The following is a 10,219-nucleotide window of genomic DNA, read 5'->3' as shown; positions in this document are numbered from 1 at the left end:
GGTTTTGTTCATGAAATCTTTTCCTACTCCAATGTCTTCAAGAGTTCTACCTAAGCTCTCTTCCAGCCAGTTTATTGTTTCTGTTTTAATATTTAGATGTTTAATTCATTTCAATTTTAGTTTAGTTCATGGTGAGTGATATAGGTATAGTTTTTCATCTTTGGCAAGTTGAAACCCAAATTTTCCAGCACTATTTATTAAAGAAACTATCTTTCCTCCAGTGAAGGTGTTTGGCTCCTTTGTCCCAAATGAGGTGCCTGAGTGCGTCTGGAGTTGTTCCTGCAACTTCTAATATATTCCATTGGTCCTCTGGCCTGTTTCTTTGTCAGTACTCTGTTGTTTTTGTCAAAGTAGCTTTGTAGTATAGTTTCAAGTTGGGGATTTTGATACCCCCTACATTGTCTTTGTTGCCTAGAATTGCTTTTGCTCTTCTAGGCCTCTTCTTGTTCTAAATGAATTTTTTGATTGTCTTCTCAAGGCCTGTAAAGTATGGTGCTGGAATTTCAATTGGGGTGGCATTGAATCTATATAGCAGTTTTGGAAGAATCACTGTATTGGTTCTTCCTACTCAGGAGCAAGGGATGTCTTTCTGTATTCTGATATCCTCTTTGATTTCTTTTTTATAAGTGCTATCATTTTCAGAATAAAGGTTTTTCATTTCTTTCATTAGGTTGATTCCTATGTATTTCATTATTTTGAATGCTATTGGGAAGGGAACTGTTTCTCCAATTCCTCTTTCAGTGAGTTTATTATTTGTGTACCAGAAAGCTATGATTTTTGTGTGTTGACCTTGTATCCAGCTGTACTGAATTTGGTTATTAAGTCTAGAAGACTTGGTGGAATTCTTGGGGTCTTATATATACAGTATCATGTCATCTGCAAATAATGATAATTTAACTACTTAATTTTCTTTTCTTTCTTTCTTTCTTTTTTTTTTTTTTTTGGTACCGGAGATCAAAAGTTGGGCCCTTGTGCTTGCAAGGCAGGCAGCAGAACCACTAAGCTAAATCCCAGGCCCTTACTACTTCATTTTCTATCTTTATTCCTTTTATCTCTTGTTAATTGCTGTGGCTAATATTTCCAAAACCATATTAAACAGGAGTGATGATAGTGGATTTCCTTGTCTTGTTTCTGATTTTAGTGTAAAGGATTTTTTTTTTTGACCATTTAGTAGGATATTGGCTGTTGGTATTTTATGAATGGCTTTTATCAGATTGAAATAGAGACTATCTGGAGAGGATAAAGAAGATGTGGTTTTTCTATAAAATGGAATACTACTCAGCCATAAAGAATGAGAAATTAGAGTCATTCATAAGAAAATGGATACATATTGAGGATATACTCCTAAGTGAAATAAGTAAGTCACACATGTATAAATACTGAATAGTTTCTCTGGTGTGAAAAACTATAGTGGTACATAAGATCCTAATGATATAATTGACAATGTGAAATAGGAAGAAAAGGGCAAAAGGTGTAGGGGAAATGGGAAGGGTAGGGGGAAGGCAATAAGGGAAAAGAAAAAAATGGGAAAATGAAAAAATGGAAATAGAGTATTTGTAAATATGGAAGGGAGGAGGGGGTGAAGGGAGGGCAGGGGGCAAGGGATAAAGGGGAAAAATGAGAACCAAGACCTGTCATGCAAAGGTACAAGATCCCAATGATGAATGTAACTGTACTGTATGCCTAAAATGTACCAATAAACCCAATGAGTTTTAAAAAAAAGAAATAGAGACTATTCCAGTTTTCTGTAGGTTTTTATCATAAATGTGTGTTGGATTTTGTCAAATGCTTTTCCTGCATCTATTGAGATTATCATATGGTTTTTATCCTTGATTCTATTAATATAGTGTATTACATTTATTGATTTGCATATGTTGAACCATCCCTGCATCCCTGGGATGAATCCCACTTGGTCAGGGTATATGATCTTCTTGATGATGTTCTGCATTCTATTTGCCAGTATCTTATTGAGGATTTTTGCATCTATGTTCATTAGTGAGATTGGCCTATAGTTCTCTTTTTTGGTTGGATCTTTCTCTGCTTTTTGGATCAAGGTGATGCTTGCTTCTAGGAATGCATTTGGGAGTATTGCTTCCCTTTCAATTTCACTGAAGAATTTAAAAAGTATTTGCAATAGTTCTTCTCTAAATGTCTTGTAGAATTCAGCAGTGAAGCCATCAGCGCCTGTAGAATTCAGCAGTGAAGCCATCAGCACCCAGGCTTTTCTTAGTTAGTAGGTTTTTAATTAAATTTTCAATTTCACTATTGATATTCAGTTGTTTTGACTTTTTAGATCATCTTCATTCAACTTTGGTAATTCATACAAATCTAAGAATCTGTCCATTTCTTCTGTATTTTCCAATTTATTGGCATATAGGTTCTCAAAGTAGATATTGATCCTCTGGATTTCTGCTGGGTCCATTGTAATTTTACCCTTCCATTCCTAATTGCATGGGTTTGGGTCTTTTCTTTCCTTCTTTTGATAAGGTTGACTAAGGGTTTGTCAATTTTATTCTCTTGAAGAACCAGCTCTTTGCTTCTCTGATTTTTTTTTTTTGGTACTGTTCTCGTAGTCTCCATTGCATCAGTTTCTGCTCTGATCTTTATAATTTCCTCCCTTGTATGAGCTTTGGATTCATCCTGCTCTTCTTTTTCTAGAAGCCTGAGGTTCAGCCTAAGGTTATTTATTTGTGCTCACTCTGTTTTCCTAATATAACTATTCATTGCTATAAATTACCCTCATAAGATCACGTTCATTGTGTCCCATAGATTCCAATATGTTGTATTGGCATTGTCATTTAACTGTTGAAACTGTCTAATTTCTTCTTTAATTTCCCCTGTGACCCATCATTAATTATTCAGAAGTGTGTTGTTCAGTTTCCATGTATTTATTAAACTTTTGCAGTTTCTTTTTGTATTGCTCTCCAATTTCATTGCACTGTGGTCTGATAATATACAGGGGATAACTTCAATTCCTTTGCACTTGTTTAAACATGTTCTATGATTGAGTATGTGGTCTATGTTGTTTGTTTATTTATTTATTTATTTATTGGTACTGGGGATTGAACTCGGGTCCTTGCACTTGCGAGGCAGGTAGTGGCGCCACTGAACTAAATCCCTGGCTCAGTATGTGGTCTATTTTGGAGAATGACCCATGTGTAGCTGGAAATAATATGTATTCTGATTTTGTGGGGTGGAACATTCTGTAAACATCTGTTAAGTCCATTTGTTCTAGAGTTTGATTGAGTTCTAGTATTGTTTATTTTTTGTGTAGTTGATCTATCTTTTTGTGACAGTGGAGTATTGTGGTCCCCGACTACTATTGTATTAGTGCTTATTTGATTTTTCATATCCATTAGTATATGTTTTATATAGTTGGGCACACTAGTATTCAGTGCATATATATTTATGATTGTCATCTCTTCCTCTTGTATTGTTTCCTTTACAAGAAAGTAGTGTCCTTCTTTGTCTCTCTTAATCAGTGTTGGTTTGAAATCCATTTGATCTACAAAGAGGATAGCTACTCCTGCTTTTCTTTGGGTTCTTGTCCCAGGGGGTATTGTTTTCCACCCTTTAATTTTCAGTCAATGAGTTTTTATGGAATTAAGTGTGTTTCTTGTATGCAGCATCTTGTTGGATCTTGCTTCTTGACCCATTCTGCCAGTCTATTTCAATTGGTGAAGTGAGGCCATTAACACTGATGATTATAACTGATATGTATTGACTTATCTTTGTCATGACTTTCTCTTTTTGTTGGTTTCTCCCCATTGTGTTTAATTTCTTGTCATTCTTGATGGAATGTCTTCATACCGCTGGGCTTCCTGGGTTGTGATCCTCATTGTCTTTTCCTAGGCTCTTATTTAAATCTGTTTGGAGTGCTGGTTTGGTATTAATGACATTCCTCAGTTGCTCTTTTCATGAAAGTATCTTATTTCTCCATCAATTTTGAGAGATAGTTTTACAGACTACATCAATCTGAGTTGGAGGCTGTTTTCCTCTAGGGCTCAAAATATGTCACTCCAGGCTCTTCTTGCCTTGAGGGTTTGTGTTGAGAAGATTGCTGTGATTCTGATGGGCTTTCCTTTGCATGTGATTTGTTTCTTTTCTCTAACTGTTTGTAGAATTTTGTTCTTTTGTTGGGTTTCTGGAATCTTACCCATTATATGCCTAGGTGTAGTTTGTTTTTTTCATTTTGTTTTGTTTTTTTTAATCACAGCTAGTTGGAGTACTCTATGCCTCACTTATCTGTATGTAAAGTTCTTTTACTCTTCTTGGGAACTTTTCTGCCACTATTTCTGTGAACAATTTTTTTTTATGTTGTTTGCACTCTTTCCTGTTTCTTCAGTGACTCCAAATCATTCTTATGTTATTCTTCTTTGCATCATCTAGCAGCTATTGGATTGATTTCTCATGGTTCCTTACTATTTTTAAGAATTTTTTCTTTCCCTGGTCACTAATTGCAATTCTGTCCTCACATTAGCTCATTCTGCTGTGTGAACTTTCAAAGGAGTTTTTATTCTCTTGGATATCTGTTTGCATCTATTTTGTGGATTCCATTTGTTTCCTATCCTGGGATTCCATCATATTCCTCAGCTCCTCTATTTTTGTATCCATGTCTCCTCTATAGTTATTAATCATGTCTTGCAGTATGGACACAATCTCTGCTGTTATCTGAGAAATTATTTCTGATTTCATTTTTTCCAGATCCTCTTTCATTGCCGGTTCAAAGGTGGTTGGGTCTCAGTTGGTTCCATCTTGTTGCCCCTTAGGGTTGCCTTAGGTGATCTGGAAGTCTGGTTTTGAGAGTTGTTTACATGTTTTCTGATTTCAGCAGAGGCAGCCTGTGGCACCTTTGTTGAGGTGGCTTTTTGCTCACACAATGGTCTTCAATTCTCAGCAAGCCACCGAGACATCTTTTTTCTGCTGCTCACCACTGCACCAATTCCTGGGTTCAGAATGATGACCTTTTGAATCCCTACACTGCCCTTTTGTCTGGGCTAAGGCCTGTGCACACTTGGGATGGTATCTGGGCATGCCTCTAGCTAGAGCCTGCCCCCATGTAGCCATTGTCTGGGAGGCCTTTGGCTGGAGCTATAAACTGGAGTTGCTAGTGTCTGAGTTGGCTTCTGCCTGAAGTCTGCATGCACTTACAGTGGTATCTAGGCAGGCTTCTGGCTGTTGCTTGTGTACCTGTGCAGCTCTTTTCCAGGTGGGCCTTTGGCTGGGACCTGTGGGCTCAAGATGCTGGGGTCTGGCAGGGCCCTGGCTAGGACCTGCCCACACCTACTCAGCTCTGATCTACATGGGCTTCTGGCTGGGATCTGCGCACTCTTAGTTGGTAGGTTTTTTGTTGCTGCTTCAATTCCATTACCTGTTATTGTACTACTCAGGGTTTTTTAAATTTTATTGGTTCAGTTTTGATAATTCACATGTATCTCAGAATCAAACCATCTTTTCTGAATGCTCCAATTTATTGGCATAGAGGTTTGTGAAGTAGTTTTTTATAGTGTCTTTTATTTTGGCAGTGTTTCTTGTAATTTCAACTTTTTCATTTCCATTTGCATTGAGTTGAATATTTTTTCCTCTTCTTTTTGGTTAGCTTGGCTAAGGATTTTTAAATTATTCTTTCAAAGAACCAACTCTTCATTCATTCTTTGTGTTTTTCATTTGGCCTGAATTTCATTGATTTCTGCTCTAGTGTTTATAATTTCCTTCTTGCATTACCTTTGGTTTTAGATTTAGGGGTGGGGTTCTAGGACATTTAAGTGCATTGTTAGATTATTTGTTGTGGGCTCACTGTTTATGTGACACAGGAATTCATAGCTGTAGACTTCTCTTTTAATACCACTTCATTATGTCCTATAAATTCTCTCTCTGTCTTTTTTTTTGTACCGGGCATCAAACTCAGGTCCTTGCACTTGCGAGGCAGGCACCGGAACCACTGAGCTAAATCCCCAGCACCACATATGTTGTTGTTATTGCTTGTTTCTAGATGTCCCTCCAAAGCCTCATGTGGTCATATGTGGGGCTTTTCAGAAGTGGCTGGATCTGAATGTGTGATGTGCTGGGATGGAGTATGTGATACTGGGATCAAAGAAGTGTGATTACTAAATATCTATAGAATGGAAAATCTTTAATTCTACTAGAACAGAACAGTATTCAAAAGCAATACCATAAAGTTAACTAGGTTTATAAAGATTCATAAAGCGTAGTAGTTATACTAGTAAAGGTAGAGGAGGTGGGGAGCAAGAGGAAAAAAAAGGAAAATTTGAAAAATTAATCAATAGAATATGAGAAGAAGAAGTGAAAAATTGAGCTGGGGGTTCTATTGAGGAATAAAATGAAATTAATAGTATTAGAGGGAATTTACAGGAAAGAATTAATAAGAAAAAGAAAAGATAAAAAGAGCAAAAACAGGAAATCAATATAAGGAAGAGGAAAAAGATAAAGAGAAAAGAGCAAAGCAGAGAAAAAAACTAAAAGAAGAAAAATGTGAGAAAAAACCCTCAATCCCCCTTCCCCAAAACCCAAATGAAGGAAAGATAAAAATAATACAAAATTTTAAAACAAAACAAAGCCCAAAAAAGTCAAACAAAACTTCCTGTGTTTTTGAATGAGTGGTTTCTTTCTCAGATTTGTAGCCTTGAGATCCACCAAAGAACAATTTTCTATGCCTAGCTTTAGGAACTATGGGTTTTGAAGTACCTTCAGTGTCAGAAGGCCCTCTGTTTGTTCTCCTCAGACTGTAGTTACCATCTAAGCCAAGGTATGTCTTTACTTCCATTGGTACATGAGAAATGCCATCAACCCTCTGGTCTCGGATGAAGTAGGCAGCAGGGCAGAAGTTTGAGTGGGCTGTTGAACATAATGTCTGCAGTTGTGGGGTCCTGTTGCTTCCTTTTCTCCCTGGGTTTTGTCCTTATCCAAGTTCACATCAGTTGGTTAGTCCTTGTCTCTTGCCCCAAGCTATGGAGAAGCAAACTGTAGAGCTGGCTTGGATTTGGTGGGTGGTCTGCCTTTGCGTCAGTGGGTACTGCAGGTGAAGTGCAGGCCTGTAGGGGAGGGACACTGCTCATTCCCTGCAGGCTAGTTTGCTGGCATGGGTGGGGGGGGTTGCTACTTGTCTGGCTTAAAAATTAACTTTGAGGTACTAAGGGAAATGCACAAAAAGTAATCAGATAATTAAGATCCAGTATTTCGTGAAAAGATCGTTGCTAAATATTTATTCCCATGAACATATGCATTAACAGATTAGTAGGTGCTAGAAACTAGGATCAATGGTAAGAGAGACAAAACAGTCCTCACCCAGAGCAGTCTAGAAGGTGAACAGATATTAATCAAATAAATAAATACAGAATTCCAAATATAAGTAGTTTCAAATTTAGATTTAGTAAATATAGAGAGATATTCAGAGATCTGCTGTGAACAAAATAAGTGAATGCTCTGAAATAATTTTTTTAAAAGGATAGAATCTGAGAAGTGGGGTCCAAGAAAAAACATGTGGGAGGAATGGAGAAAGAGAAAGAAGCCAGAAGGAGACTGAGAACAAGTAAAGGTCACCATGGGAGCCTGGAGACATTGGGGTTCACAGAATCTAAGTGGAGAGAGTTTCCAGAAAGGTACACAGATGTTTGTTGAGACTGCCAGTAAGTATAGGGGACACATTCCCTCCCGAAGTCCTTCCTGCTCCTATTTACTCTCTTCAGTGTCCCTACTGTGTCTCCTTCAGAATTCTGCCACAGCCTTTGTAAGGTTATTTACTTGAATGGCAAAAACCTTCCCAAGGGAACAAGCCAAATTTCATTTTTCTTTACTCCTATACAATCTTGAAAGAGAAAGACAGCCAGGGAGGGGTGAGTTCACAGAACAAAAAAAAAATTAAATAGCTCTTAAACATCCAAAAAGATTATTTTTATCACAAATAATGAGATGAAAAATAAAACTATGGTGCTAGGGATTTAGTTCAGTGGTGCTGCCACATGCCTTACAAGCACAAGGCCCTGAGTTCATTCCCTGGTACTACTACTACTACAACTACTATGAAGAAGGAGAAGGAGAAGGAGAGGAGGAGAAGATAAAACTACATTAAAATATAAGTTTCACTTGACAAATTGACAACTTTTACAAGTATGGTAATATGCTGTAATGTTTAGTGCTTTTGGGGGCAGGTACATGAGTACTAATTCTAGAAGAACAGTTGAGGAGTAGTAGCTTTAAAATACTTACAAATGCATATGCAGTTATCCTCCTTCAGAAAATCAATTGTGAAGTTACACTCTCACATAAGTGAAATGTTGTAGATGTAATACATTTTTGTTAAAGCAAAATATCGGGAACTTTCTAAATATCCATTTGTGGAGGACTAGATAAATAAATGGAATGGAATATTATACATTCATTAAAATAATGAAGCAGCTCTGTATCTAATCCTTGAAATGATCTCCAAATCTAGTACTAAACAGGGAAAAAAGTGAGGCACAGAAGAGTATGAAATGTGAAATATGTTACCATTCATAGAAAGAGTATATCTGCAATGGGGGGGTCAATATGTATTAATTTGCTAAAAGATGAATACAATATCTTTGTAAAAACATATGAAATTGATCTTAATGGTTCATTTCAGGAAGGGTGACTGAGTGAGGGTGAAGGTTAGGGAGAATAATTTTCACTGAATAAATTTGTACCTTAAAATATTTAACCATGTGTATATTTCATCTATATTTTCTAATTTTTTGTTAAGTGGCACTAATATAACATAAAATTAACTAAAGTGAACAAGTCAGTAGTATTCTATACATTTACAATGTTATACAACTACCATTTTTATGTAGTTATAAAGCATTTTCACTATTGAAAAAAGAAAACCCTGTACCCATTATCAGCCACTCCCCTTACCCCAACCTCTCCTATCAACCTGCTTTCTATCTCCATAGATTTGCCTATTCTGGATATTTTATATAAATTGAGTCATACAATGTATGACATTTTCATGTGCTTACTAGTCATTTGTATATCTTCTTTGGAAAAATGTCTATTTAATTCCTTTTCTTTTTAAAAAAAACTGATTTGCTTCTCTTTTGTTGAATTGTAAGGATTCTTTACATATTCTCTATACTAAACACTTACCAAATGTATGACTTGCAAATATTTTCTCCCATCTTTAATTTGTCTTTTCATTTTCTAAATAATCCTGTAAGGCACATGTCCAACTCCGCTCTTTTGCACGTGGATATCCAGTTGTTCAACTTACTATATTTTAGAATGAAGTCTAAATATGAAAGAGAGAACCCCAGTTTTGTCAGATTTTCCTCCTTTGAAATTGTGTCAAAGTTCTATGGTCTCATACATCTCTAAATCTCATTGTTCCAGCCTGCATGGTTCCTTTAAAGCCACAAAAGGAATGCAAGGATTACGGGTAAGATTGGGTCTTAGGACGTAGCATCTGGCTGACCTGCTGCACCATAGAGCTAAAGAACCCCTCTCTCCTCCATACTTTGGTAGGATCTTTTTAGCCTTTTCGTACCTCAGTTTCTGTTCAAACTTTGACAATCAAAAGTCCAGAGGCCCTCTACTAATGAAGGCAATGCAACATAGAACTTATTCTCCTCGTGGAAAAGAGAAAGAATATGTAGTGCAAATCCAAGAAATTACCCTGTAGCTCATATATTGGGAAAGAATTCAAAAGTAAATAAATTAGGTCTTCTCTCTTGCAAAAAACAATATAAACACAAAAATAGCATCTAAAAAGAACACTATAATAAAAGCTATACTGAATGTATAATCAAAGTTACATGGAAATCTCTAAAGGGAAGGAACTAATCTGGACTAAGAGTTGCAAGGAAGCACGTTTCTGATCCACTATGCCTCACACTTGCTTGCTCAGTTTAATTTCTTTGTAAACTCCTGCAGATTCAAAGCAAGGTGTCCTGTCCAGAGATTCAATGTCTTATGGTCCCAGCTACTGGAAGAGGCTAAAGCAGGTAAATCACTTGAGCTCAGGAGTTCAAAACCAGCTTGAGAAACGTAGTGAGACCTCCAACTCAAAACAAACTAAAACAATAAAATACAAACTTCTTAGAATGGAAGATGATTTTCTGTATCTGGTCTGTGCCTACCTCTTTTTTTTTTTTTTTTTTTTTCCTGGTATTGGAAATTGAACTCAGGATCTTGTGCATGCAAGACAGGCAAGGTGCCACTGAGCTAAATCTCCAGCTCCCCT

The sequence above is a fragment of the Fukomys damarensis genome, unplaced genomic scaffold, assembly GCF_012274545.1.
Source record: "Fukomys damarensis isolate Sample0158 unplaced genomic scaffold, DMR_v1.0_HiC HiC_scaffold_33, whole genome shotgun sequence".
Lineage (NCBI taxonomy): Eukaryota > Metazoa > Chordata > Mammalia > Rodentia > Bathyergidae > Fukomys > Fukomys damarensis.
The sequence above is the reverse complement of the archived record's forward strand: the minus strand, read 5'-3'. Positions refer to the sequence as shown.